Consider the following 22,374-nt stretch of genomic DNA (forward strand, 5'->3'; position numbering starts at 1 on the left):
TGTTCATAACTATCTGATAATCATCTAATATCTAGCAGTAAAATAGATGATATATTAGAGAGAATCTATATGATGAATAGATATTAGATAATATTTATCTAATATCTACCGTATAGATGGCATCTAATATCTATCTTTCATCATCATCTATTTAATATCTACCAGTAACATAGATTCTATTTGATAGATAATCTACTGTATGTTAGATTATCTAATATCTCTTATTAGATAGATTGCATCAAATATACACCTAATATACAGTGTATAAGTCAGTCAGAATCTCAGTCAGAATCTATGTAATATAGAATTTATCAGATAAATATTTATCTATCTGACAAATATCATCTATCTCATCTATCCATCTGCTAACCATAGTCTATTTAATATGTAGCAGTAAGATAGATTTTTAATATACAGTATATTATCTATCAAATAGAATCTATGTATTTATGTTAAACATTTATTAGATAATTATCTAATATCTTATCTATCTATATGTACTCATATCTATTTGTCTATCAGATAGATTAGATAAATTGATTAGATAATATTTATTTATCTAATACAGGTCTATCTGAAATATATATTAGATTCTGTTAGATATTAGCTAGACCTGTAATATCCATCGTCCTCTGTTGAATAGTTATCTATCATCTAAATATCTAATCTCACTTATCCTACCTATCTATCCGATACATAGATGAATAGATAGATACATATTAGATGGATAGATAATGAAATTAATAGGCAGATTAATAGTATGAACTTTGCATTAAACAAGAAATACTTCACCTAGTCTTGATGCAAAATACTCCATGTTACAATATAATACTTTAACTGTAAAGACAGTCAACCTAATGGGGAGTATAATATCTAGACTGTTTCAATTGTGTGTTTGCTTCTCTCATTTATAGGAGTCACCTGTTATTTATACCATACCCATAGATGAAGAACCGACGAGAGAAAACCAAGGATAAATTATTTGCTGGGCTCAAAAAAAAGAGCAAAGAGAAGAAAGTAGAAAGTTTGAAAAAGGAGTTGGAGATTGTAAGTGATGGCAAGAAAACAGAATATATTGAAGTACAGGGAGTCCTCATAGGTCATAACCCTGTTCTGTGGGTTTAAACATGATTCTACCAAACTGACCGACTCAGTAGGACCTTATTAGTTACTGAGCAGAGAAGACAAAGCTAAAGAATTATGTAATAACTACAATATCATCATTTAGTATATAATAAATCTAGGACAGAGTGTGGAACTGGTCAAAATAATGACTAAATTATAGCCATAGGGAAGAATTTATCAACGCCTCTCCACCACTTTTATGCTGTAGAAAAGTGACAAATTAGGACTCACAGCATATTTGCATCATAATTTGTGACTTATTACACTTCTAGCCACTTTTCAAAGGTAGCGAGAAAGTGGTCAAGGTTTAGCAGGAGGGGTAGATCCTCCTCGAAACTAAGATTTTTGCAAAAAATACTTGCACAAATTACCATACAAAAGCTCGACTTGCTTATTGTTCAGTTTCAGTGAAAGATGTGGCAAATTTGTTAAGAGACATGAGCCCCTAATAAAGTTGGAGGATTTTGCTCCTACAATGCAGAGAGTAGAAAACACTTTTTTTAAATAAATCTTAATTGTGTCTAGTATTGACTACATATTTTCTTTTCCTAGTCTGACCACAAGTTGAATTCTGAGGAACTGGAAAAGAAATATTCAGTAAATATCAAAGAGGTAATTTTACAATTTGACCATTTGATGGTCTCATGTATTGTCCTTACTCCCAAGGTGCACAATATTTTGACAAATTAGCTTTATCTTCAAGGGTCTGAGCACTATAGCTGCCCAAGAACTTCTCACCCGAGATGGAGCCAAGCAGCTTTCCCCTCCAAAAGGAACCCCGGAAATTGTGAAATTTTTGATGCTAATGGCCGGTGGTTTCTCCATCGTCTTCTGGATTTCAGCTGCGTTGTGCTTTCTTGCATATGGCCTTCAAGTTGCACAAGATCCCACTGTTGCCAAAGACAATGTAAGAAAACCAGTGAATTTTACCACGTAGATCTTTAATCATGTATCATGACTACTGTGATTGCGTATTGTGTCAGTTATTGAATTGCATTTCCTCTATGTCTTCAGCTTTGGTTAGCTATCATCCTGATTGCAGTAGTGGTGATGACTGCGCTCTTTGCTTATTACCAAGAAGCTAAAAGTACCAACATTATGGCTGGCTTTAAGAACATGGTGCCTCAGGTAAGAAGCTTTGCTGCAAAGTTTAGACATTACACTTGATGAGTTTTTGTTTCTAATACATTTCTTTGTGGATTTAGCAAGCCTTGGTTCTTCGTAATGGCAAGCGTATTGAGAGGATAGCAGAACACCTTGTTGTGGGGGACATTGTATTTGTTAAAGGTGGAGATAAAATCCCGGCTGATTTACGTATTCTTGAGAGTCAGGGTTGCAAGGTGAGAAAAATGAAGACAACACTTTTACATTCAATATAAAATGACACTATGGTAATAGTTGGAAGATAGTCTTAGAATACATGAGAATGACCTATTGCTCTTGATGTGTAGGTTGATAACTCATCGCTCACTGGAGAATCAGAGCCACAAACTCGTGGTGTGGATTGCACAGATGAAAACCCCTTAGAGACGAAGAACCTGGGGTTCTATTCCACAACTTGCTTGGAAGGTTAGCTATAAAAGCAATATCCAAAGATGCTCTGATTTAAACTCTTCAAATTATGCACCAAGTAGTAGTACCTAAGATGATGTGTATGTGCTGCACAGGGACTAAAACCCAACTTAATAGTTTGTTTTCTCTAAAGGGACAGCATGCGGTATAGTAATTAACACAGGTGATCGTACAGTCATTGGACGGATTGCATCGCTGGCTTCACAAGTTGGAAATCAGAAGACACCCATTGCCTTGGAGATTAAGCACTTTGTGCACCTGATCAGTGGGCGTTGGCATACTTTTCTTCATTATCTCTGTCTCTATGGGATATAGTCCCCTCAATTCCATAATATTCTGCATTGGTATTGTGGTAGCATATGTGCCTGAGGGACTACTGGCAACTGTAACCGTAAGTAGCACCTGTTAATAAGCTCATAAATATGTTATTACCTTTGTCAACCATTGCTTTTGAATACTATTTGGCTTTCCTAATGCCATGTGTACCATCCAGGTTTGTCTATCATTGACTGCAAAGCGTATGGCAAAGAAGAACTGCTTGGTGAAGAACCTGGAAGCTGTTGAGACTCTTGGGTCCACTTCAGTCATTTGCTCTGACAAGACTGGGAATCTCACCCAGAACCGTATGACTGTGGCACATATGTGGTTTGAGAATTTGATCCATAATGCAGATACTAGTGAAGATCAGACAGGTATGAACCCATCAATCTCTAATCATGGCACCTTAATAATTGTCTTCACACAACAGGCTAGACTGCTATAAGATAACCATTGCTTATTATTCTCTCCAGGTGAATTGTTTGACCAAAGTTCCCAATCTTGGCATGCATTGGGTAAAATTGCCACCTTATGCAACCGAGCAGAATTCAATGCGGATCAGAAAGACCTGCCCATAAGCAAGGTATATCTATCTCTCTAATATCTATCATTATCTATTCAATATCTATCTATCTTGCACCTATATTAAAGAGAATAAAAGTGTTGTTTCATGAAGACAGCGTCTGCCAAATGTCCCATTAGGCTATATGGATGTCAGAGGGGATCCCCCGCTTGCCATCTATAAAACAGAAGGAAGAGCCACTCTGAAATAGTGACAGCTGTTCTGATTGACTTGGCCCATTCATGTATTACGTGGATGCTGCAGTGGAAAATTCTAGCTAGCCACTATTCACCAAGGCTTTGAGAAGTCAGACCCCTATTGATCAAAGTCAAATCCCATTATAAAAGTTTGGTATCTTATCGGTTTCCTTTTTCATGCAGATGTCAATGGAGATGCCTCAGAAGCAGCTTTATTAAAATTCACAGAGAATGTTTTGGGAAAAGTCATAGAGAGAAAACAAAAGAATGAGAAAGTATTTGAAATCCCTTTTAATTCCAGCAACAAGTACCAGGTAATTGATGGACCAGTACCCAAGTTCTGCTATTCTTCGTTAATGGGAATGTTTACTCAGTGTTGATGTCTTTCTCCTTACTACTTAGGTCTCCATTCATAAGCTAGAAGATTCTCCTGAGCATAGTTACTTGCTAGTGACGAAAGGTGCCCCAGAACGAATCTTGGATAGATGTAGCACCATCATGATAGAAGGAGAGGAATATCCATTGGATGAGGAAATGAAAGAGAACTTTCAGACAGCGTATATGGCCCTGGGGAGTCTAGGAGAGAGAGTACTTGGTGGGTATATGCAACGTTTCATTGACACTCTAGAAATTTCTATACAACATAGAATGAATGCTCCTTGGATTCTGTTTCTTTGTTAGACTATATATCTGCAAGTCCTTCAGGATGATAACTATTTCTACATTCTGTTTCTTCCAGAGGTTTTTGTCAATTCATGCTTCCTTCTTTCTATGGGTCTGGTTACCCTTTTAGTGCAGACAATGGAAATTTTCCACTAGATAATTTATGCTTTGTTGGCCTCATCTCCATGATTGACCCACCTCGTTCTACTGTTCCTGATGCAGTTATGAAGTGTCGTAGTTCAGGCATTAAGGTAAATATATCCAAAGAATGATCACAGTGATAACTGGATATGATAATCAATAAAAAATATCTGATCCTCTCTTTTATTGATGGTAGGTTATTATGGTGACTGGAGATCACCCAATCACAGTGAAAGCAATTGCAAGAAGTGTTGGCATTTTCTCAAGTACAGGCTAGACGGTGGAAGATATTGCTAGCAGATTAGGAATCCCTGTTGAAAGAGTTAATCCCAGGTGATGTGATTTACTATTTTCTCAGTCAAATATCGATAGTTTAAGGCTTGGCTCACACATCTAGTAAAGCTTACGATGTGGAACTGTAGTGCGCCAGAATGGGAGGTGATAATCATGGTGGTTGTTAAGGTATAAGTCACATCTTTCACCTGGCTACACTACATTGAAAAGTTGGTGCTTGATGGTAAAGGGTGGTCTCTGCGTCTTGTGATGTCTTGGTGTAGCATGATACCCCAAATTGAAGTGTCCATGGAGGCAGAAAGGGTAACAGTTAACTCACATTCATACAGCATCCAGAAGATAGCAAAAGTCTTTTACAATCCAAGCTTCTAAAGTTCTGTCCTGAAGATCACTAAGTGCTGCTGTCTTCTTATTTGCTCTCATACTGCTGATGTGGGTTTCTCACAATGGCCTGGGAAATCTTCAACCTGCACTATGCACCCTTTATCCTGCAGAAGTCAAATTCAAAAATGGCTATTAGGGACTGTGAGGATCTGTCCCCTGAACCAGCTGTCTTGGATGACACAACTTCCTACTCCTCCTTTGTACTCCGTACTCTACCATACTGAAACTTCAGAAAATAGGGTGTCAGGAAAAAAATCCGTGCTCAATAGGGAGTAAAAGCTGAGGACAACTTCACGTGCAAGAAATAATTTGTTGTAACACTTACTTGAAAGGAGGGGGGTATGATGCACAAATGCCCCCTCCGATGAGTGTCTTCCACAGGGTAGAGAACTATGTTCCCGGACACAGTGAAAAATGGGATACTTTAATCAGGCAACGCGTTTCAGTGCAATATACAGCACCTTTCTCAAGCCATATAAACAGACACATATACAATACATACATTTATACATAATACACAATGAGAACATACCCTTCACATGTTTGTCAGTGCCGTGTTCCCTGCGTCTCGGAGGGTAGGCGTATGTTGATGACGTCAAAATCGTCATAGAGCATGGGGGCGGAGCTCCATGACGTGTAAAAGATCTCCGTGCACTATACTAACAGATCAGGGCTTCCATGAGGCGGGATAACCCCTATTAACGTAGCCCTAGTACATCATATAGAAGTTTGCTCAATGCTATACACCCCAGACGGTGAAAGCACTGTCCGATCGCCGAGCGGAGGGGGTGGAGTCACGTGAAGCGTTCAGCGTCATTCCATAACCTAATCCTCCTCTATCAATAGTGCCGAGGACAGGGGGCGGAGTTTCATGACGCTCCCCGGCATCATTGTGTCACCTGATCCTGGGACACGCCCCTCAGATGACGTTAGACTAAATAGTCATGATTTAAAGGCTATGTATTAGCGAAACGGATGTATTTTAATCCAAATCGCATCACTAAGCCACCTCGATGTAGCAATAATGGCCAAAGGATGATCATGTGGGGTTATGTAATGTTGACTCACATGACGAGGGGGGTGTGTTTAGAAAGCGTCATTAAGACACGTGATTAATCACTCACGCCCTTATGGTGACGTAAGGCCGTGTATTCAGAGCTCAACGAGTAGCTTCATGTTGCCACGGCACCCATCATGCGGTGCCGATCATGTGATATCAATGAAAAAGGATACTAGCAGGGCGGTTTGATTGATATATTACTAGTCCCGGCTATAAGTAGGGCTACAAAATAGTGACCATTGGTGAATAATAAGTAAATAAATAAATATATATATATATATATATATATATATATATATATATATATATATAATGTCTAGAACCCACATGATATATAAATAGAGTTCCAATGCTGAATAAAATGCATGCATAATCCCTCTAAAACTAGTGTTCTCATAATAAACTTTCTAAATACATTATAATACATACCCTCACAATATCTATGCAAAAATGTATAATAAAATATAACATCTCTCTCTAAAATGAATTCAATTAATCTAGAAATACATAAGTTAAAACAGTAAAATTTATATTGTAAAATTCATATAAAAGGCCTCTGGTACTGGTCAGATCTTCTCTAAAACTTCGTTGAGGCCATTGGGCATTAGTGTTTTTAATTTAAAGATCCAGTACATTTCCCTGGTTTTCAGAAGTGAAGCTGAGCCTATTTTTATCTTTTCCACTGGTGTGACCCTGAGACCCGAAGGGTCCCTGTTGTGTTTCTCCAGAAAAGGTCTTGATACGCCATGTTTCAAGAAGCCCTTTAGAATATTACAACGATGCTTATTTAGCCGGATACGTAGGGGGTTTATAGTGCGGCCTATATATCTGAGGCCACAGGGGCATTCAAGGAGATATATAATATAAGAGCTGCTACAGTTCAAGAAGGAACTAATTTTATATGTAGGTTTGTCAGGACTAATCGCAATTTCTTTTCTCGCATGTACGATGGACTGACAGCACTTACATCGAGCGTGGCCACATTTATACGATCCTTTCAAAGAACTTTGGTTCAAAAATTTAGATTTTTCAATATTCATTCCTTTCATTTTCTTTCTGTACGGGCAAGGAGGGGGCTACCATATTTTTTATAGTTCTATTTCTCCGGAAGGTGATGCAGGGATTGATGGGTAAGATCTTCTGTAAGAAAGGATCTTCTTTCAGAAGGTTCCAATGTTTATATAAAATTTTACATATATGGTTATGTTGATTATTGTACTTGGTGATGAATCTAATAGTTTTCTTGCCCTTTTCATCTATAATCACCCTCTACTCTTTTACAATTTTTGTTGGTATACTATGTGCAAGAGCTTTCTCGTATGCTGCTTCAACGAGACTCATTGGATACCCTTTCTCTAGAATACGCTTCTTCAGGATTACTGCTTGTCTTGCGAAGTCTTCTGTTTTGGTACAGTTCCTTTTGACTCTTAAAAACTGCCCAAAAGGGATGTTATTTTTCCAGATTTTAGCATGACAGTTCTTATAATCTAAATAGCTGTTCATATCTGTTTTTTTAAAATGTGTAATCGTCTGGATTTGATTGTCATTGATAGAGATGTCAATATCAAGAACAGTAGCAGAAGTTTCACTATAATTAGCCGTAAACTGAAGAGCGCAATCATTGTTGTTCAGCTGAGAAATAAAGTGTATCAGATCTAACTCATTACCCTTCCATATAAGGATGATATCATCTATAAAGCGCTGGTATAATACAATATTTTGTTTGTCTATACTTTCTTCGAAGGCACCCATAAACAAATTCGCATAAGCCGGTGCGAATTTGGTGCCCATCGTGGTCCCCCTCTCTTGAATATAAAATTGTTTATTGAACGTAAAATAGTTATGATCCAAAATAAACTTAATGCCCTCCAGGATAAAATCTTTGTCGGGTGGGCATTCGATTTTCCTTCTCAAGGAATGAGTCCACTGCTATTAAACCTGCATCATGTGGGATATTCGAATACAGTGATGTAACATCTAAGGTGCAGAGGATATATCCTGATTCCCACAAAACATCTTTTAGTTTTTGTAGAAAATCCCCCGTGTCTTTCAAATATGCGGGTAAGGTTATCACTATTTTCTGTAATATATGGTCAATGTATTCAGACAAATTGCAAGTGAGGGACCCTATCCCTGATATTATGGGTCTTCCAGGTGGTCCTTTTTTATCCTTATGCACTTTTGGTAAGAAATAAAAGTAGGGCACTTCTGGTTGTTTAGTTGATAAAAAATTCTTTTCATCTTTAGTCAAGCATTTTCTTTCAAAAGCGTCCTCCACCAGATTCTTTAGTTCTATTATGAATTTCTGTGTTGGGTCCTCATCGAGTTTTCGATAATATCTCCCATCACTCAAAATGGGTTTTGCCTCCATGTCATAGTAATCACGATCCATTATGACAATGGATCCTCCTTTATCCGCATTTTTATTACAATCTCATTATTACTAGCCAGATTATTGATGCTCAATGACGATTTTGACGTCATCAACATACGCCTACCCTCCGAGACGTAGGGAACACGGCACTGACAAACATGTGAAGGGTATGTTCTCATTGTGTATTATGTATAAATGTATGTATTGTATGTGTGTTTATATGGCTTGAGAAAGGTGACACCCTATTTTCTGTTATACCTGGGGGAGTTCTGGCTCCAGACCCCCTGGTTTGTATCTGCAGCTCTCCTTTGACTCAGAGGATCGGAGTTTTGAGGAAAGGATTCACTGTGATTGTCTATACATATTCCACCAGCCTTGGATCACACCGACCTGTGGCGCTCTCTATTATACTGAAACTTCTGGAACACTACAACAACTTTTATAACTTTTCTCTTCCCACTTACCCAATGCTGATTGGCTGATCGGTGGAAGGTTGTGACACTATGCTTTTCTAAACTGAACTCTATGCTAGCCCCCACTTTCAAGATGAGACATTTCATGAATTAAAAGCAGATTTGAAGTCACATTTATACAATTTCCCAGAATTATCAGTACAATTATGTGGTGACACATCTGGGTTACTACACAACCAGCTTAAAAATCCACATCAAATTCTGTAACTATCTGTTTTCTAATCTTTGGGCTGTCTGCTTTTTTATTTAGCTCTATTTGTAAAGAAGAATAAAGCTTTTGAATTGCTTAAATTTAAAGGAAAACCTTACATTTTACCCACTACGATACTTGTGGATGTGCATGTGAACACTGCAGCAGCCTTTAGGTCCATGTATGTCCCCCTCCCGTCCCCCCACTCTCTGTATATTGTACAGTGCACCCTTATAGTGCACAGAGAGTGTCCATGCTGCAGCCATGTTAAATACTGTCAGAATCTCTTTAATCTACAGCTAAAGTTTTCTTAGCATATTAACCGGTTCACTTCAAATTACAGAGATGCCTGCGCCATTGTAGTGAATGGAAGTGAAATCATTGACATGGAATTAGATGAACTGCATGACATCTTAAGATATCTCACAGAAATTGTGTTTGCCCGGACCTCACCCCAACAAAAGCTTCTCATTGTTGAAAGAACAAATGGAAAGTGCGCCACAAGGTCCTGATGTTCCCTTTTAAAATCACCGTTCTCAAATCACCTAAACATAGGGAGAGCTGCAGGGTGGAGAGATTTTCTCAATCGAGAGCCCCCAAAAAAGACAAGAAAACAATAAACTGTTAAAAACACTCTGCGCTGCCAGAGATGGTGAGCATAAAAAGATTTTAGCCTCTATTTCATAAGTAAGGTGATAAATAAACACTTACTCTATAGGAGGGGGGTATGTGATGCAGAATCCCCCTCCTTGTAGTGAAGACTCCAGATAATCAAACCAATCCTCTTTACGCCCAATGTAAAAGAAAGATTCTTCAAAGGTTTATTCTCCTCCTCCAAACACAGATGCCGTGTAAACACAACACCCAAGTGAAGAGCGGACAAATACAAATGCCGTATGCGTATAAAACACAAATGCAGAACGGACAACGCGTTTCAGTACCTCCACGGTACCTTTCTCAAGTCCAGTACACAATACATGAAAAACAACGATATATATACCTTAATGAACGGAGATGTCTTCACTCCGGTCGGTCCCTGGGTAGCGCCATATTTGTGGGTGGAGTTAATGACATCACATATGGGCGGGGTTATTGACGTAGGAGAGGAAGCTCTCTTTTGCTTTCAGTCATTACTCCGTTCCACGGGATGCCGAAGGCGGAGCCCCTGACGTGAGACTTACGTCAGTCGGGGGCGGGACTAGTCACACAAAGATGTATAGGGGGGAATTCCTGACGTGAAGCATACGTCATCAGTGGGCCGACCTTAAGACCCTAGGGGCACGTCAGACAAGGGACAAGGTTGTTTCTTCAGATGAAGGTTTAAACCCGTGTATGAAAAAACTCAATGGAAGAAGCATTAGCCATCGAGATAAAATGAAAATTAGAGGGCATGCTCTTAATGGAGATTACAAGGGATTCAGCCCCTTAAATAAAATAATAAAATAAATATTTAGGGAAAGCTATTAAAGGACATAGATGGAACGGAGTCCAGACATCTCCCTTTCAACTTGGCATTAAAAATGAAAACAATAAATGAATTACATGCAGATAAAAACCTCAATCAATGCACTTAACTAAGACTAAACAAGGAGAGGGAAAAAAGACAAGGAAAGTATATATGCTTAACCATCAACAGTTTTTTGTTTTTTTTTTTCTTTCACTCCCTTCCGGTGTGAGTGCGTACCTACACTTGAGGGACTCCTGGGCGGAACAAACATAATATGCCCCTCTCAACTCCTTCACATATTTAAAGGGATGAGATGGCCCCAGGACTAAATATTTATAAATTTATTTATTGATTGATTTATTTAAAAATGGTGTGAAAATTTAAAAGTTCTTTTCCAGGACCTCATTCAAGCCATTAGGGATCAGGGTTTTCATTTTGAAGATCCAGAACATCTCCCTCTTTTTTAAGAGGGAGAAAGATTCATTATCTATTTTTTCTATCGGTGTAATTTTCAGGCCCAAGGCATCTCTATTGTGACAAAGAAAAGTGGCGCGAAACACTATGTTTCTGGAATCCTGACACTATGTTGTTCCTATGCTTATTAATCCGGATTCTCAATGCCTTTATTGTGCGCCCAATGTATTTCAGCCCACAAGGACACTCCAGGAGATAGATAACAAATCTTGAACCACAATTCAGTCGAGTTTTTATACAGTGTGTGGTGTTATCCATCGGTATCAGAACCTCGTTTCTGCTGTGTGTAATCTGAGCACAGCACTTGCACCTTGGTATCCCGCATTTATAAACTCCTTTAGTTGTATTCAAAAAGGTGTTCCCGGGTTTCTTCTTTAAATTCTTCTTATGCGGGCATGAAGGCGCCACAATATCCTTAATCGTTCTGTTTTTTCTAAAGGTGATAACTGGATTCACTACTACAGTTTTCTGCAAAAAAGGATCCTCTTTCAAGATGTTCCAATGTTTATGGAGAATTTTTCTTATGGTCCCATGTTGGATACTGTATTTCGTGATAAATCTGGGACACTTTTCTCCATCTTCTTCATGTTTTTCTTTGATTTGTCCTTCTTTTTCCCTCCATCCTCTCTCTTGGTGCCTCAGGGCCTTCTCATAGGCTCCCTCTTTAAGTTGATTTGGATATTTCTTTTCTCGAAATCTTTCCTTAAGCATATTCGCCTGATTTACAAAGTCTTCCTTCTTGGTACAATTTCTTCTTAACCTAATAAATTGCCCGTAAGGGATGTTGTTTCTCCAGGATCGCGCATGACAACTTGTGTAGTGTAAGTAACTGTTTGTGTCAGTTTTCTTGAAAAACGTCCTTGTATTCATCCTATTGTCTTCGACATACACCTCTATGTCCAGGAATATTGCATTAGTTTTGCTGTATTCATGTGTGAAGGTTAATCCCCATTTGTTTGAATTTAGTGTTCTTATAAAAGTAAGTAGATCCTCTTCTCTTCCTCTCCAGATCAAAAAGATGTCGTCTATAAACCTCCGATAAAACACGATTCCATTTTCTCGTATCTCCTCTTCCAATGCCCCCATATACAGATTCGCATAGGCTGGCGCGAATTTCGTTCCCATAGCGGTTCCAGTATGTTGTACAAAGTATTGCCTCTTATACGTAAAATAGTTGTTCTTGAGAATGAATTCTATTGATTTTAGAATAAATTCTCTTTGTTGTGTGGGTATCCTGGGATCTTTAGAAAGGAAGTGGTTTACTGCTCTGATGCCTCCTTCGTGGGGTATGTTGGTATACAATGCTGTAACGTCAAGGGTACAGAATATGAAGCCTTCCTCCCACACCACTCCTTTTAATGCTTCTAGGAAGTCCCCCGTGTCCTTTGTATAAGCTGGTAGGGTTCTGACAACTCTTTGTAGATGTAAATCAACAAACTCGGACAATGCTGACGTGATGGAGTTGACTCCCGCAATAATGGGACGTCCTGGGGGGTGGGTTTTGTTTTTGTGAACTTTAGGGAGGAAATAAAAGTAAGGAGTTTCTGGTTGTTTGACATGAATGTAATTTTTTTCTTCCTTGGTAAGGCAGTTCTTATCCAGTCCCTCTTGTAATAAGGTGGCTAATGCTGATTCAATTTGTTTCTTTGGATCTTCTGTTAGTCTCTTATAGTAATGTCCATCATTCAGGATCTTATTGGCTTCAGTTTCATAATCAGCTGCGTTCATTATAACTGTTGCGCCCCCCTAATCAGCTTTCTTTATCACTATCTGATCGTTCTTGGCTAAATGGGAGAGGATCTCTCGTCGTTTTAGGTGACCCCTATTCTTCCTCTTCCAATCTAAACTCTTAATTTGCGAGAAGTCATTCATTACCTTTTGATAGAATGTTTCTAGAAAGCACCCCTTGCTTTCCAAGGGGTAAAATGTACTCTTTGGTTTCAATTTAGTTCTCAAGGGTTCTAGCGCTGGATCCACAATGGGAGTTTCTCTTTTTGATGGTTGATCTATCAATTTTTTCAATTCAAAGTGCCTGGTCAGTGTCATCTTTCTTATAAAGGTGTTCAAGTCCACAAAGAGTTCAAATAAGCTAGCCCCTGTGTGTGGGCTATAGGATAATCCGTCCGCTAACACATTAAGTTCCTTCCTAGTCAGTAAATAGTCGGAGATGTTAAAGATTCCTACAAGTTCCTCCTCCTCTGTATCAACTATTTCGTTGTCGGTGTTCCTTTGGTCTTTCTTGTGAGTGTTTTTGCCCCCTCTTCTCCCCCTTCTCCTCTTGAGAGTCTTCTTTGGTTGGGTGGTCCCTCCTTCGCCAAACTGTAGAATTGCGTGATTACATTTCGTGGACCCTGTGTGGCTTTCGGGTTTCTCGATGTTACACTCCTTGTGGTTCTGGGACTTATTGGCCGATGCCCCTCTTGGTTCAATTTTGTCACTTGATTCACCTGCCCTTTCCCTTTGTTCTTTTGTAGTATGATTAAATTGTTGGTTTTTTGGGAGAGATCTAGGGGTTGCTCCTGCTCCCCATTTTTCTTGTCTGCTCCTCCTCCGGATTCTTCCCGTTGTTCTATCGTTGGTTGGTTGTTCCTCTCCTCTGCTAGATGTTGTCTCCTTTGTCCCTGGGGAGGGTATTGTGGAACCCTGGGTGTCGTTAAAGCTTCTATATAGGGCTCTTGTGAGGTTGAAGGGCCCTGATCTAAAAAAGATGGAGGAGACGACCCAGTCGGGCCCCCTAATAGAGTCTCCTCAAGTATGCGTGCAGAGATGATCTGATGGTCCTGGTTCCCTTTGTCTCTCTGATCCGTGGGTAGGGGGCTCCCCCTAATAATTATTACACTATTTCTTTCTCCCCCATTATCCGTTATTTTCATCTGGGCTGTCCCTCTCTTCCTCTAATGATCTTGTGCTCCCTCTGCTGGTCCGGTATATAACCGTGGTAACCTCTTAAAGGGAGGTATATAAGGACCATGTCTGTGGGAATGATCAGGGTACTCTTCCCTATTTTTTTGCATTGGGTATCTGTATTTTTTATTTACATAGGTTCTATTATAGTGATTGGGTTTATAAGAGTGCCCATAATTCCTCATAGTGAGTCTATCATTATTATGGGTCACCGATCTCCATGTATACCTTGAGTTACTAGGGCCCGATGTGGGCTCATGAGTTCTATCTATCTTATTGGCTCTCTCCGTAACCGCTTTGGTTGTTCCATTCTCAACCTCCCCTTTTCTATTATCTATATCTGTGGTTGGCCCGGGTTTCCCCTTTTCCCACTTAAAGAGTTTCTCGCAGGCTAGATCTTTCAAATCCCTTTTTAGTTTTTCATTTTTTCTAGTTAGGATCTTAAATTCCATATGATTGGAAAAGCTTAAGGCATAAGCAAAATCGTCCTCATTACAGTGAGTCGCTAAACAATACAATTCTTTAAGACAATCCAAACTCAATTGTTGTTGTTTACATATAATCTTATTTATCATTAATTCCGAGAACGTTAATAACATTAGTTTCCATTCCCCTTTAAATGTGTCATCATTCATAAAAGCAGGAGGAATGCTGACTCTTAGACCTCTAGGAGCTGTCTGGTTCTCTACATATAGACCCAAGAATAACCAGTCCAATGTATGTCGCCAGAGAGTTTCAATACAAGTTTTCAATCTATATCTCCTTACTTCCCTTTCTGGTGGATGTTCCAACTGGCCCGATCCCCACGTCCAATCTTCAGAAAATAAGGTTGGAATAGAATCCATTTTAATAGATAAATGTTCCTCAGAGTGCCTTGATAGGGACCCTTTTAAACGAGTTGGGAGGGATTCCCATTCCCTGATGAGTAGATTCATACCTTAGTCGCGCAAGTCCGAAAAAAGATAGCGGCCCGGCTACCTTGCGGTGTGCCGTTCAATGAACCAAAAAGAACAAATGGAAAGTGCGCCACAAGGTCCTGATGTTCCCTTTTAAAATCACCGTTCTCAAATCACCTAAACATAGGGAGAGCTGCAGGGTGGAGAGGGGTTTCTCAAATCGAGAGCCCCCAAAAAAGACAAGAAAACAATAAACTGTTAAAAACACTCTGCGCTGCCAGAGATGGTGAGCATAAAAAGATTTTAGCCTCTATTTCATAAGTAAGGTGATAAATAAACACTTACTCTATAGGAGGGGGGTATGTGATGCAGAATCCCCCTCCTTGTAGTGAAGACTCCAGATAATCAAACCAATCCTCTTTACGCCCAATGTAAAAGAAAGATTCTTCAAAGGTTTATTCTCCTCCTCCAAACACAGATGCCGTGTAAACACAACACCCAAGTGAAGAGCGGACAAATACAAATGCCGTATGCGTATAAAACACAAATGCAGAACGGACAACGCGTTTCAGTACCTCCACGGTACCTTTCTCAAGTCCAGTACACAATACATGAAAAACAACGATATATATACCTTAATGAACGGAGATGTCTTCACTCCGGTCAGTCCCTGGGTAGCGCCATATTTGTGGGTGGAGTTAATGACATCACATATGGGCGGGGTTATTGACGTAATACAATACATACTCTCCTACGTCAATAACCCCGCCCATATGTGATGTCATTAACTCCACCCACAAATATGGCGCTACCCAGGGACCGACCGGAGTGAAGACATCTCCGTTCATTAAGGTGTATATATATCGTTGTTTTTCATGTATTGTGTACTGGACTTGAGAAAGGTACCGTGGAGGTACTGAAACGCGTTGTCCGTTCTGCATTTGTGTTTTATACGCATACGGCATTTGTATTTGTCCGCTCTTCACTTGGGTGTTGTGTTTACACGGCATCTGTGTTTGGAGGAGGAGAATAAACCTTTGAAGAATCTTTCTTTTACATTGGGCGTAAAGAGGATTGGTTTGATTATCTGGGGTCTTCACTACAAGGAGGGGGATTCTGCATCACATACCCCCCTCCTATAGAGTAAGTGTTTATTTATCACCTTACTTATGAAATAGAGGCTAAAATCTTTTTATGCTCACCATCTCTGGCAGCGCAGAGTGTTTTTAACAGTTTATTGTTTTCTTCTCTCATTGTTGAAGGTTGTCAGAGACTGGTAAGTTCCATTACAGTCTTAACGCATAGATAATTGTAACTCAAAGTTGACTTTAAGATGAATATACTAAGAACACAATATCTCCAACCATCAGGGGGCCATTGTGGCTGTGACAGGAGATGGTGTGAATGACTCCCCTGCATTGAAGAAAGCCGATATTGGGGTGGCGATGGGTATTGCTGGATCGGATGCTGCCAAACATTCAGCTGATATGATTCTTCTGGATGATAACTTTGCTTCTATTGTCACTGGTGTGGAAGAAGGTAAGATGGCTGCTTTGGGAATAAAAGTGTTTCAACGTCCCAAAGAGCCCAAGAAGGATCTTTTATTTTTGCGCTCTATGCATTAGTAAATTGGTTTAAAAGTAAACCATTCCTTTTCCAAGATAAAATGCATCATTCTAGTATTGTACCCTATTTTAAGAGAAGCTAACCATAGAGATGAGTGGTAAATGAAGCAAGAAAGACTGGTTCTTAGTGTTGTCAGTTTGTACTTCTACATTCCCTTGAAACAAAGAACCTTGTAGAAATGTTGCAGAGATTTTCCTCTTCATTTCTTCTAATTTTGGCTAATAGGTAGATAAAGAGTGGGGCTTTTGTTAAAGGTAGAACTTAGTGCATCTAACTTTTTATTCTAGACTTACTAGTGGGGGAGGGTTCCTGTTGTAATGAATGGAAGGGAGGGTTCACTTTGAGGTCCTTAGGATCCCTTTACATGGGGCGACTGTTGGACACTTAAACCTCCAACAGTCATCCCAATGATTAACAATCCTGTGCTTACTGCATGGGGGCAGACCGTGCTGGAGATCCCTTTTGGTCATCCACCTCCATTCAGAGTAAACCGGCAGTGGTTCATTGATGAACGGCTGCCTGATTATACAGGTCAATCATCACTTGATTTTTAAACTGAGCAATAAGCGAATGAATTATCATTTGTTTTTCAATCGCTGGCAGTGTTTACAGAGAACGATTATTGCTCAGTTTTGCATGATCTAGCGATACACTGATAATCTTTCCATATAAGAGAGCCCTTACAGCCAGATATGTTTTTGAGAAGGGCGAATATGGCTCATTTTCTGGAACACAAACAAATTTCTATATATATATTTCTGCCATTTTTGGCAATTTTTCCTAATAACTTATAAATATCATTCTCCTCTCAGGGCGCTTGATATTTGACAACCTGAAGAAGTCCATTTCATACACTGTGACCAAGAACATTCTGGAGATGATCCCTTTCATGGTCTATGTTATCATTAGCTGCCCCTTGCCCTTAGGAACCATCACCATCCTCTTTATAGAGCTGGGAACTGATATTGTAAGTTCACATTTTGGAACATATATGTGAATTTAATGCATCAATACACATTGCATGCCCATGACTTAGTTCAGGTGACCTCCTTGGAAGGAATAGTCTACAAATAACCTAGCATCTTCTCAACCGACATGTAATTTACTATGATTGGCAAATTTCTTAACGTCACTCATTTTCTCTGACTCCCTCAGATTCCTTCCATTGCCTTAGCGTATGAGAAAGCAGAAAATGATATCATGACCAGAAAGCCACGTAACCCCCTCAAAGAGCGACTGGTGAACATGCAGTTGTCATATTCCTACTTTCACATAGGTAAGAAAAATCTATTATGAAACTTACGTTTTTATTGTCAAATCAAACGACCACAATGCAAAGAGATCCCATACCAAGAGGCTTACATGTGCATGTATTATTTGCCCCACAGCTGCAATGGAAACCTATGCCGGTTTTGTGAATTATTTCACAGTTATGGCTCAACAAGGATACCTTCCAGCTACACTACTTGGACTCCGAGTTCTATGGGAGGACAAAAACACCAATGAGCTAGAAGACAGTTATGGGCAGGAATGGGTGAGCATGCGGAACAAGAAGATAGGCAACCTATTAGGGATAGACTTTCATATTTATGGACAACTGCACTGAGGAGATAGTCAATTGCTATAATTCAGTAGTCTTTGTAGTATAATGCAGCTATCCAACTATTGTAGAACTACACCTCTACATTCCCTGAAATGGTTGTTGCACTTTTCAGCTGCAATATATCTTATATAGCAGGGGTATAGCCAAGAGGGGTTTTGGTGTGGCATGTGCAATGCATGCTGGTTTCCGCCAACAAGTTATTTTACCTTGCCTAGAATAGTAAACTGAACATTTCGCATTGGATTAAGGAAAGCCAAGCTATAGTGCTGATATCAGTATTATTTCCATGGAAGGGCTACGGACCTTTAATAAGGTCTGCCAAAGAGCCGTTTTTTTCTGCACCTAAAGTCCTACAGTAACATCAAATTAGGCCTCACTAGCTTGAATGGTGACATTGTTGACACTAATCATTGCTCAAGTCCCAGCACAACCAGCAATGTATATTTTTGCAGTGACATCATAGGCAAATTATGAATACTTTAAAACAAAGTAACCTGTATAATCTTGTCTCTATTTTGCAGACCTATGTACAGCGTCTCAACCAGGAGTGGTACTGCTACTCTGCTTTCTTTATCAGTATTGTGGTCTGCCAGATGATGAACATACTTATCCGAAAAACGAGAAGGAACACCCTGATGACCAAGAATTTTTTCAGGTGAGTCAGTTAGTTTATGGAACTTCTATCAGTAAGATGTCATGTTATGTTCATATATTATGTTTAAGCAGGGGTGTACCCAGAAGAGGAGCCAACACAGCTGAATCACAAAGGGACAACCTTTGGAGCTAACTTACAATACAACAGTGCTATCCCTGGCACAAAGGCAGTACTAAAAAGACAAAATCTATCTGGTATTTCCTTGCTTTATACTCATTTTTATTTCCACAGGAACAAAATCATCTTCTTGGGCTTACTCTCATAAGTAGTCATTGGGGTAGGCCTCTGTTACATCCCTGGGCTGAATGAAGGCTTGCACTTTATGCCCATTCGGTAAGTATTACTATATGGAGAAGTAGTAGATACCATATTACAATGATAGCAGAAGTGGAATTCATACCCTGATCCATGCAACAGCCCATTTTACCCTTGAAGTTGAACCTACCCATGGACATACAATTAGAGATGAGCGAACGCGTTCGTCCGAGCTTGATATTCGTGCGAATATTAGGGTGTTCGGGATGTTCGTTATTCGTGACGAACACCATGCGGTGTTCGGGTTACTTTCACTTCCTTCCCTGAGACGTTAGCGCGCTTTTCTGGCCAATTGAAAGACAGGGAAGGCATTACAACTTCCCCCTGCAACGTTTAAGCCCTATACCACCCCCCTGCTGTGAGTGGCTGGCGAGATCAGGTGTTCGCCTAATATAAAAGTCGGCCCCTCCCGCGGCTCGCCTCAGATGCGGTGTGAGTTAGATGAGGGACAGTGCTGTTTGTACCGGAGCTGCTGTAGGGAAAGAATTGGTAGTTAGTGTAGGCTTCAAGACCCCCAAAGGTCCTTATTAGGGCCACTGATAGCTGTGTGTTGGCTGCTGTTAGCAGTGGGATTTTTTTTTCTTCTCAAAATCGGCTCTGCAGAGCGTTGCACCTGGCATTAGGGACAGAAGTGCTGCATAGGCAGGGAGAGTGTTAGGAGTGAGTGTAGCCTTCAAGAACCTCAACGGTCCTTTCTAGGGCCATATTTATCCGTGTGCAGTACTGTCCAGGCTGCTGTTAGCTGTGCTGCATTTTTTTTGGGCTTCTCAAAATCGCCTCTGCAGAGCATTCCACCCTCCATTGATACTGCAGGGAAAGAATTGTATAGGCAGGGCCACAACACAGTTATTATTCATAGAATATACGCAGTGCTGCCTGTTGGTGGGAAAAAACTGAAAACAAATCTATTTGTCCAGCCTGTGTCCGTCCTTACGCCTGTGGAGACGTGTGAGCTGCGTGAAAAACATTGCTAAATCATACGCAGCCAGCTACGCTTTACTGCTGGGTTCGCCATTTGCTTTCCTTAATTGGGAAAAAAAATACCTGCTCTCCAAGAGTTATAATAACTCTGCTACCCTCACGTTCTGTGACACATAAGCAGGGACACAGCACAGTTATTAAACTTCTCAGGTTCATTGAATATACGCAGTGCTGCCTGTTGGTGGGAAAAAACTGAAAACAAATCTATTTGTCCAGCCTCTGTCCGTCCTTACGCCTGTGGAGACGTGTGAGCTGCGTGAAAAACATTGCTAAATCATACGCAACCAGCTACGCTTTACTGCTGGGTTCGCCATTTGCTTTCCTTAATTGGGAAAAAAAATACCTGCTCTGCCACAGTTAATAACTCTGCTACCCTCACGTTCTGTGACACATAAGCAGGGACACAGCACAGTTATTAAACTTCTCAGGTTCATTGAATATACGCAGTGCTGCCTGTTGGTGGGAAAAAACTGAAAACAAATCTATTTGTCCAGCCTGTGTCCGTCCTTACGCCTGTGGAGACGTGTGAGCTGCGTGAAAAACATTGCTAAATCATACGCACCCAGCTACGCTTTACTGCTGGGTTCGCCATTTGCTTTCCTTAATTGGGAAAAAAAATACCTGCTCTGCCACAGTTAATAACTCTGCTACCCTCACGTTCTGTGACACATAAGCAGGGACACAGCACAGTTATTAAACTTAGATAATTCATTCACTAGAGGCAGTGGGGCCTTTCGTTTTCCAAAAAGGGCAAAAATTATATTTGGCCTGCAGTCTTGCGCCAATTTATTTCCTGCCTGTGAAATCAAATCACTGGTAATACAGCATGCTGAGGGGTAGGGGTAGGCCTAGAGGACGTGGACGCGGCCGAGGACGCGGAGGGCCAAGTCAGGGTGTGGGCACAGGCCAAGCTCCTGATCCAGGTGTGTCGCAGCCGACTGCTGCGCGATTAGGAGAGAGGCACGTTTCTGGCGTCCCCACATTCATCGCCCAATTAATGGGTCCACGCGGGAGACGGTTATTAGAAAATGAGCAGTGTGAGCAGGTCCTGTCCTGGATGGCAGAAAGTGCTTCGAGCAACCTATCGTCTACCCGCAGTTCTGCGCCGTCCACTGCTGCCAATCCGAATCCTCTGTCTGCTGCTCCTCCTTCCTCCCAGCCTCCTCACTCCACTACAATGACACCTGCTCAGAAGCGGGAACACTCCCAGGAACTGTTCTCGGGCCCCTGCTTAGATTGGGCAGCAGCGGTTCCTCTCCCACCAGAGGAGTTTATCGTCACTGATGCCCAACCATTCGAAAGTTCCCGGGGTCCGGGGGAAGAGGCTGGGGACTTCCGCCAACTGTCTCAACAACTTTCTGTGGGTGAGGAGGACGATGACGATCAGACACAGTTGTCTTGCAGTGAGGTAGTAGTAAGGGCAGTAAGTCCCAGGGAGCAGCGCACAGAGGATTCGGAGGAAGAGCAGCAGGACGATGAGGTGACTGACCCCACCTGGTGTGCAACGCTTACTCAGGAGGACAGGTCTTCAGAGGGGGAGTCAAGGGCATCAGCAGGGCAGGTTGCAAGAGGCAGTGCAGTGGCCAGGGGTAGAGGCAGGGCCAGACCGAATAATCCACCAAGTGTTTCCCAAAGCGCCCCCTCGCGCCATGCCACCCTGCGGAGGCCGAGGTGCTCTAAGGTCTGGCAGTTTTTCACAGAGACGCCTGACGACCGACGAACAGTGGTGTGCAACCTTTGTCGCGCAAAGCTCAGCCGGGGAGCCAACACCAACAGCCTCACCACCACCACCATGCGCAGACATATGATGGCCAAGCACCCCGCAAGGTGGGACAAAGGCCGTTCACCGCCTCCGGTTTGCACCCCTGCCTCTCCCCCTGTGCCCCAACCTGCCACTGAGATGCAACCCCCCTCTCAGGACACAGGCACTACCGCCTCATGGCCTGCACCCACACCCTCATCTCCGCTGTCCTCGGCCCCATCCAGCAGTGTAGTTCAGCGCACCGTTCAGCCGTCGCTTGCGCAAGTGTTCGAACGCAAGCGCAAGTACGCCGCCACGCACCCGCACGCTCAAACGTTAACCGTCCGCATCGCAAAATTCATCAGCCTTGAGATGCTGC

General features: G+C 41.1%; 2 pseudogenes; both read left to right on the forward strand.

The window, feature by feature from the left end:
- Positions 1 to 9,772, forward strand: part of LOC136631694 (potassium-transporting ATPase alpha chain 2-like) — a 28,994-nt pseudogene extending 19,222 nt beyond the window's left edge.
- Positions 1 to 22,374, forward strand: part of LOC136633651 (potassium-transporting ATPase alpha chain 2-like) — a 66,560-nt pseudogene that overhangs the window by 38,434 nt on the left and 5,752 nt on the right.

Source organism: Eleutherodactylus coqui, chromosome 6 (genome assembly GCF_035609145.1).
Source record: "Eleutherodactylus coqui strain aEleCoq1 chromosome 6, aEleCoq1.hap1, whole genome shotgun sequence".
Taxonomy (NCBI): domain Eukaryota; kingdom Metazoa; phylum Chordata; class Amphibia; order Anura; family Eleutherodactylidae; genus Eleutherodactylus; species Eleutherodactylus coqui.